The sequence below is a fragment of the Lathamus discolor genome, chromosome 5 (assembly GCF_037157495.1).
Source record: "Lathamus discolor isolate bLatDis1 chromosome 5, bLatDis1.hap1, whole genome shotgun sequence".
NCBI classification, from domain to species: Eukaryota; Metazoa; Chordata; class Aves; order Psittaciformes; family Psittacidae; genus Lathamus; species Lathamus discolor.
Window position 1 is genome coordinate 125,708,250 of NC_088888.1, and position 7,793 is coordinate 125,716,042.

The 7,793-nt window shown below is 51.0% G+C and overlaps 1 long non-coding RNA gene across 1 annotated transcript in view; it reads left to right on the plus strand.

Moving 5' to 3' along the window:
- Positions 1–2,711, plus strand: part of LOC136015977 (uncharacterized) — a 31,773-nt gene extending 29,062 nt beyond the window's left edge. Inside the window, exons 3-4 of the long non-coding RNA XR_010613417.1 lie at positions 1,211–1,369; positions 1,781–2,711. This is a non-coding gene — a long non-coding RNA (uncharacterized LOC136015977). The remainder of the gene's footprint in view (positions 1–1,210; positions 1,370–1,780) is intronic.
- The last annotated feature ends 5,082 nt before the right edge of the window (positions 2,712–7,793 follow it).

A 7,793-nucleotide genomic window follows, 5' to 3' on the forward strand; every position in this document is an offset into this window, starting at 1 on the left:
GATGGGCTGAGTGCTGCTCCCCTGGCGTACTCTTGCATCTCCCCGTAATTTGCAGCGTGAGAAGTCAGTGGTTGGTTTCTCTGTATGAAGTAGCTCGTCATGCTTTATGTTCTCTGGGAATTTGAGCATTTTCTGAGCCCTGAGTGAGCCTTTGGCACCTGCAGCCCTGTATGACCAGAGCTCTGCTACTTACCTGTGCCTATTGTAAAGATGTCTCTCTGGCAGGGGGATAAGGAAGGAAATAAACCCAGGTTTGCTGTGTGGAGGCATCAGCTGGCAGTGCTGGTCTCACACAGCAAGCAGGACTAAGGGCGTCCTCTAGGGCAGCGGGTTGCTGTGAGGACCCTGTGTGAGGCTGGATGCAGGGATGCAGCAGCTTTCCAGTAGCCATAGTAACCATCAGAGTTGTGGTGGTAAGTGCCCTGGACCGACAGGCATGGAAATGAGTGTGGCTTCAAGGCCAGGCAGTGAACTAACTCACAGTAATTCAGGTGAGCTGGGCAGATGTGAGTAACCCCTCATAGTGCCTGGTGGGGATGCCCAGATGCCTGTGTTGCCAGGGGCATTTCTGGCACACTGTGGGGTGCCTCCAGCCCAGGCACTCGGGTCCAGATTGATGGACACCCATGGATCAATGTTCATGACTGGGGGGGGTGTTCTTTCTTGTTGCCTCTTTCACAGATCTGTTGAACTGCTCCTTGAAACTACCCTTGTGCGGCTCAGCAGTGCCTGTTCTGCAAGCAGGCCACTTGGTGTTCATCTTCCCCCATTCAGATGGAATGATAGGGCTGGGTTTGTCTCTGCTCCTCCCTTAAGCAAGGTCTGGAAGGATGTGTCTCCAGCATCACTGGGGTCTGCAAACACCCCTCAAAGGTTGGGGGTGGGCAAGGGGTCAGCAATGCTCAGAAGAGCCATGGGCAAGGGAGTGCAAATAAACAAATGCCACTACATAAGCTTTGTCTTAAAGTGAGATTGTGGAAAACCTGCTGAGCCTGAGGCTCCTGTGGGTAGTGCTGAGCCTGTCCCCTGTCCCCTTCCCCAGTACCCAGGATTACAGATTTAACCAGAATGCAGGAGCTGACAAATGCTTGGACTGGGCAATGGAAAGTTCCACCAAGCCACCGCTGCTCAAGTGCTGGGGGAAGCTGCAGTGGGGAGATGGAGCCTCCATGCTTGAGTTAATAGGTTGTTATGTTCTGCTCGCACTCAGGCTTCTCCTCTGGTTGTGTCTTTCTCCACTCCGATTTTCCTAAAAAAATTCCAAGTGAAGCTGTTGTTAGAATCCAGCACATCTCCTGCTCTGCCTCCACTGCATCCATGCAGAAAGCATTGGGATTGAACCACTCTCTGCTGGAAAACACTTTCAGAGGTACTGAACTTACCTTTGGCATAGGATGAATGAGCAGGCTAGCCCGCAGGAGGGTGAGAAGAGGGCCCAGAAACCCACCACTGAGTTATGTGTCTGTTGTTGCTAATCGCATGTCCTGCCAAGTACCCTTGAACCTCTTGGTGGTGGGTTGCTGGAGGGGACATCGGTGTGCAGGCACCATGCATCCGTCATCCCAAGCGCACAAGCACGCAGTGTGAGGGCACAAGCCTTGAAGAGTAAGCTCAACTGCTTTGCCCAGTGACAGTGCCAGTAAAGATGGGATTGTTGTTTCCCTGGCAAATTTTTCCATGTAGGAAATTCCCTGCTGTTTAGAGTATAGATCAGGATCAGATAGCCTTTTAGGGGAGTGTGCTGTCGTTCAGTGTTTCCCATCCTATTTTGATGTTGCAGATCCTAGACATATTCCCAGTGGAGATGCAGACTTGCCTGCAGCAAATTCAACCAGAAGACTGGCATTGCTTTCACTGTCTTTCCCAGCCCCACTGAGGCAGGATGTGGCCCCCCAGGTCCTCTCCAGCCAGCAGGTGACAAATTGTTGGGTGCCCAAGCACTACCAGTGAGGCCCTGGTCCGAGCTTTGCCCCAGGGTGTTCCTTCTGTGCACCCTGCCTATGAACCCAGTGCAAATAGGGTGCTACAGACCTCGCTGGAGCTCGATCAGGCAGAGGTGTGATAGGTTTAACACAAAGTCTGTTGCTTCATTTCAGAGATATATTTTCAAGCAGATCAGACTTAATTTACTGTCTTATTTTCCTACTCCCACAAGAGTAGTGGAAGAAACACATTCTTTGCTGGTTTTATCTGTAAAAGTGAGAAATATATGCACTGTTAAAATCATATTGCTGTGATTAGATGTACAGAAAACTGAAATAAATAAGAGGTGTGTGTTTGTGCTTTGAAGGTAATAGGCTGTATTCCTTGTCAGGTTTTTGCTCTCCATTGATTACTATGTAGGTGCTGTAAACTGTAGAAGAGGGAGGTTATACAATGGAAGAGATAGGCTGTGGGCGTTTCAGGGGTGTTTTGGGTTTATGTTGCCTGTCTGACGAGCTTTATTGCGCAGCAGCAGTGTCTGGGGTGCTCTGGTAGGTAGAAATGAGGTCGACTGAGATTCAGGGCACACAGGAGCCAGCTGTAAGCTAGAGGCTGCTTCCAGCACAGTGACTGACCTGCAGAGCCCTGGATGTGGTTCTCAGTGTAGGTTCATCCTTATTTCTTGATGCGCTAAGCAGCAGGCACAGCGCGGCAGCTCTGCTCATCAAAGTCAGAATGTAACACAGGCAAGCAGCAACGCATCAGGATGCTGTGTAAATATCTGTAAACTGTTTCCATAGGGGTGAAAGTGGTTCCAGAAAAGTAAAGATTCTTCTCTCGGTTGCCTGATCAGTTGCTTCTTTGTGTAATATCATTTTGTTGCCAAATTTACTTGGATTTTAAACAAAAAATTTGTGTGCCTGCATAGGCACCTGATGGCTTGGTGTGCTCTTCTACTTCGGTGCTGAGCAGAGGGCTTGGAGAGGGCTCTGCAGCAGCGCAGGGTGCTGCTCCATCTGCTGCACCTTGGACACTGGTGTGCTTGCATGTGAAGGTGCCTGTGTGCAGCTACTCCAGGTACAACGCAGCCGCTTCCCAGCCATGGAGGCTGGACGTCTGCTTGGTTGCAGGGGAGCAAGGCCTGAGCTTTGATAGAACCCCAGCCTGGTTTGGGTTGAAGGGACCTTGAAGTGCACCCAGCTCCAACCCCTGCCACGGGCAGGGACCCCTTCCACTGGAGCAGCTTGCTCCAAGCCCCTGTGTCCAACCTGGCCTTGAGCACTGCCAGGGATGGGGCAGCCACAGCTTCTCTGGGCTCCCTGTGCCAGCGCCTCAGCACCCTCCCAGGGAAGAGCTTCTGCCTAAGAGCTCAGCTCAGTCTCCCCTCGGGCAGGTTCAAGCCATTCCCCTTGGCCTGTCCCTACAGGCCCTTGTCCCAAGCCCCTCTCCAGGTTTCCTGCAGCCCCTTCAGATATTTCAGAGCAGCTCCACTGCAGAGTCTCCCATGTGCAGTTTGATGGGTGGCTGCAGAAAAAGCTGTGGTGCCTGAACTCCTCTCAGGGATTGCCAAAGCAGGCACTGGGCAGGCTGTGAGTTCCTGAAGCTGGAGATGAGGACAGCTCCATCATGGTTTTTGGATGGAAATACTTGGCTTCCAGCACTGGCTGCCGCTAGCAACTTTGGAGACCCATTAAATCCTGAAGCAATTAAATGGATCAGCAAAGTGGGATTATTTTTTTTTTTCTTTTGTGAGATATTTGCCAGCTGTTGTTTATGGAAAAAAACATCCAAATGCTGTCTATGAGAACGGGTTTTAGGTTTCTTTGTGTTTGGGGCTGATTTATACATTATGCATTAGCATGGGACAGCAAAATATTTATTTGCCAGCATGAATATTTAGAGGAAGAATGACTGGGAAGCAGTGAAAAGTGTAGATGGTTTAGCCAGAGATCCAGCAGGACCTTACCAGTGTTAAATATGGTTCAACAATGGAATTGTCAGGGAATAAGACAATAAAATGGCCTTAAAAATCACTTCAGATGGATTGTCAGGACTAGTACCAGTTGGGTAATTCCCCTGTTTTGCTGGAGGAACTGTTTTTGTAGAGCCCAGAGAAAGAAGGGGATCCTGCCTGACCAATTTGGTGGCCTTCTATGATGGGGCTACAGAACTGATGGACAGGGGTAGAGCAGTTGATGTCATCTACCTGGACTTGTGCAAAGCGTTTGACACTGTCCCACACGACATCATTCTCTCTAAATTGGAGAGACATCAATTTGATGGATGGACCACTCGGTGGATAAAGAACTGGCTGGATGGCTGCACACAAAGAGTTGCGGTCAATGGCTCGATGTCCGGCTGGAGACCGGTAACGAGTGGTGTCCCTCAGGGATCGGTGTTGGGACCGGTCTTGTTTAACATCTTCATTGCTGACATGGACAGTGGGATTGAGTGCGCCCTCAGCAAGTTTGCCGATGACACCAAGCTGTGTGGTCCGGTTGATACGCTGGAGGGAAGGGATGCTATCCAGAGGGACCTCGACACGCTTGTGAGGTGGGCTGATGCCAACCTCATGAAGTTCAACCATGACAAGTGCAAGGTCCTACACCTGGGTCGGAGCAATCCCAGGCACAGCTACAGGTTGGGCAGAGAAGAGATTCAGAGCGGCCCTGCAGAGAAGGACTTGGTCGATGAGAAAATGAACATGAGCCGGCTGCAGTGTGCGCTCGCAGCCCAGAAACCAACCGGATCCTGGGCTGCATCCAAAGGAGCGTGACCAGCAGGGCGAAGGAGGTGATCCTGCCCCTCTGCTCTGCTCTTGTGAGACCTCACCTGGAGTATTGTGTGCAGTTCTGGTGTCCTCAACGTAAAAAGGACATGGAACTGCTGGAACAAGTCCAGAGGAGGCCACGAGGATGATCAGGGGCTGGAGCACCTCCCGTATGAAGACAGGCTGAGGAAGTTGGGGCTGTTCAGCCTGGAGAAGAGAAGGCTGCGTGGAGACCTCAGAGCAGCCTTCCAGTACCTGAAGGGGGCCCATAGGGATGCTGGGGAGGGACTCTTCATCAGGGACTGTAGTGACAGGACAAGGGGTAATGGGTTAAAACTTAAACAGGGGAAGTTTAGATTGGATCTAAGGAGGAAATTCTTTCCTGTGAGGGTGGTGAGGCACTGGAATGGCTTGCCCAGGGAGGCTGTGAGTGCTCCATCCCTGGCGGTGTTCAAGGCCAGGTTGGATGAAGCCTTGGGTGGGATGGTTTAGTGTGAGGTGTCCCTGCCCATGGCAGGGGGGTTGGAACTGGATGTTCTTGAGGTTCTTTCCAACCCTAACTGTTCTATGATTCTATATTAAGTGTTTCGTAGCGGGGTCGGCTTTGTTTGGAAGAAGCTGAGCAGGGATGAGTTTTTCTTTGGGTAAGTTTGTTGTATGATGTTTTTGAGATAGTTCTTTTACAAAGCGCTGTTCCGAGAATTCTGTGCTGCTTTGTGACATTCCCTTTTCTTTTTGCTTGCAATGAAAGAATTTTGATTAGAGCTCTTGGTAAGCAGCATGTCCTTGTTTTGTACGAGGCATGTCACAGGAATAATGCTGCTATAGAAGGAGGCCCCAGACTCGGGGAAGTTAATTATATTGCTTGCTGATTGCAAAGAATTACCACCAAATGACAGTTTATGAGCGCTGGGCTATCTTGGGAACAAACTCCCTGAGTGGGCTGGAGCACTGCAGAAATAAACAGTGCAGGGAAAACAAGTCCTGGTTCAGAGCATCAGTGTTGGAACACTGCTGTGCGTGAGGAGCCGCTGCCGCTGGAGGAGCTGGGGCGCCATGGAGATGGCCTGCACCCGCACCGCAGCACGTGCTGGAGGGAGCTCCTTGGGATGAGCCGTGCCCGGGCCCCATTCCCTGTGCGACAGCTCATGGGAGCTCTCCTGATGCTGTCATCTGAGCCCTGAGGAGAAGGGCTTGGGGGTGTTGGGTGATGGAAGCTCCCCATGACCCGGCTTCAGTGAGCACCTGAGCCCAGAGCCCCCCTGTGTGCTGGGCTGCACCCCCAGAGCGTGAGCAGCAGCTCAGGGAGGGGATCCTGCCCCTCTGCTGTGCTCTGGGGATACCTCCCCTGCAGCCCTGCTCCAGCTCTGGGGCAGCAGCACAAGAGGGATATGGAGCTGTTGGAGCGAGCTGGAGTTTCTTGTGCTCCCAAGGCCACGTTTGCATCCTGCACTAACGTTCACAGAGCTTCATGGGTTTTTCAACAATGGTGTTTCTCCATGGATGCCCCAAAACCCGCAACAAACAAAACCAGAACCTCAGGACTTGGCTGGAAATAAAAATGAGTTTGAATGAAATGAGCTACCAGCCACCAGCCCCAGCTGTTGAACCTGCACAACAGTTTTCATCATGACATGTATTAAATAGAGGAGTTGCAAACCTTCCTAAACAGAACTGCTGTGAAATGAGGACTGACCTTTAGCAGCTGCAGAATAACACAACATCCCGTTCCCTGGGAATGCTGCAGGAACACATACAGGAAATAGTGATAAATAACGGATCAGAAAGGTGGAGATTTTTCAAGGTGATGTAGCTCTGCTGGAGCACAAAGACCAAAAAGATGCTTCGGGTGCCCAGGCTGATATATTTAGGGAGGGGAGGAGGTGAAAGCAAAGGAGCCACACGTGCCTCTTGTCCTGTTGTCACACTGAATAATGATAAAAATATATGCAGAGCTGCCCTTGATGTAGCAGAGAACATAGAACCATCACAGAATCATATAATCAGTAAGGTTGAATGAGGCCTTTAATGTCATCAAGTCCAACAGTTGCCTCAGGACTGCCATGTCCACCACTAACCCATGTCAGTAAGGGCCTTGTCTATGTGGAGGAGAAAGCAAAGCCAAACCACCGTGGGCTTTTTGCCCCGGTGGAGCATGGATAGTGGTTTGCAGTTCTTTTTGGAGGCCTCAGGGGAACTGCGTCTGTTTGGCAGGAAGCACATGGTCACAAGCCCGCCGTCCAGAAGGATTCATGATTGTTTCTCCAGAAGGTGCTACTCGACCCGCGGCATGTCCTCAAATAGTAATGTTTTGATACTGTTTTGGGGGTAATTAAGCTGGAACATGTGTGCAACTGTTAAAATCCTGAATGCCAAAAAAGGGAAGCTGTGCTAAGCTCGAATATATGGACTCATCACTTAATCTGAATAAATGTTACCGTTGTACTTGGAGTTTGTGGCATTGCGCTATAGGCTTTTGGCAGGATTTTCGGGGGAGATGAGGAAACAGCAGTCTGTCCAGTAAGATGGTTCCCTCAAGCCTTTTTGAGACTATTCTCTTAGGTTTGCCAAAGTGTACTTGATGCATTCTTCAAAAATCCATTCTGGGCTCTCCAGCCTCCCAGTGGAAACGGCTCTGGAGGGTAAATGCCATGTGGGACAGAGGCCAGATCTGCACATCTCCCTGTGAAGGGTGATTAACTGCTTGTCACACTGCTGTGGGTCAGCTTGTACCCCCAGTGCTCGTGTATTATATCGGGATGTGGCTCTTGTGGTCAAGCTCTGGCAGGAGAAGACAGCAGCTGAGCTGGGCAGCCGCTGTCAGGATGTCCCCGTTGGTGCTTGCACGTTGCCCCTGGTCAGCCCACCCAGGTCCTTTGACAGTCAGTGATGGAGAAGAAATGCCTCTGGAATTCTGGGGCAGATGAAGGCATCAGTGTGGCTGCCAGGGCCACTGCGCAGCGTCCCCAAGTTGGGACACGCCAACCTGTCTCATCATCCCCTAGTTCTGTTCAGTGCCCTTGCTGGGGCTGCCTGGTCACCCCCATTTCTGTCTGTTTTTTCCTATGCTGGTCTAGTAGGAGCCATTCTCACCCCCAGA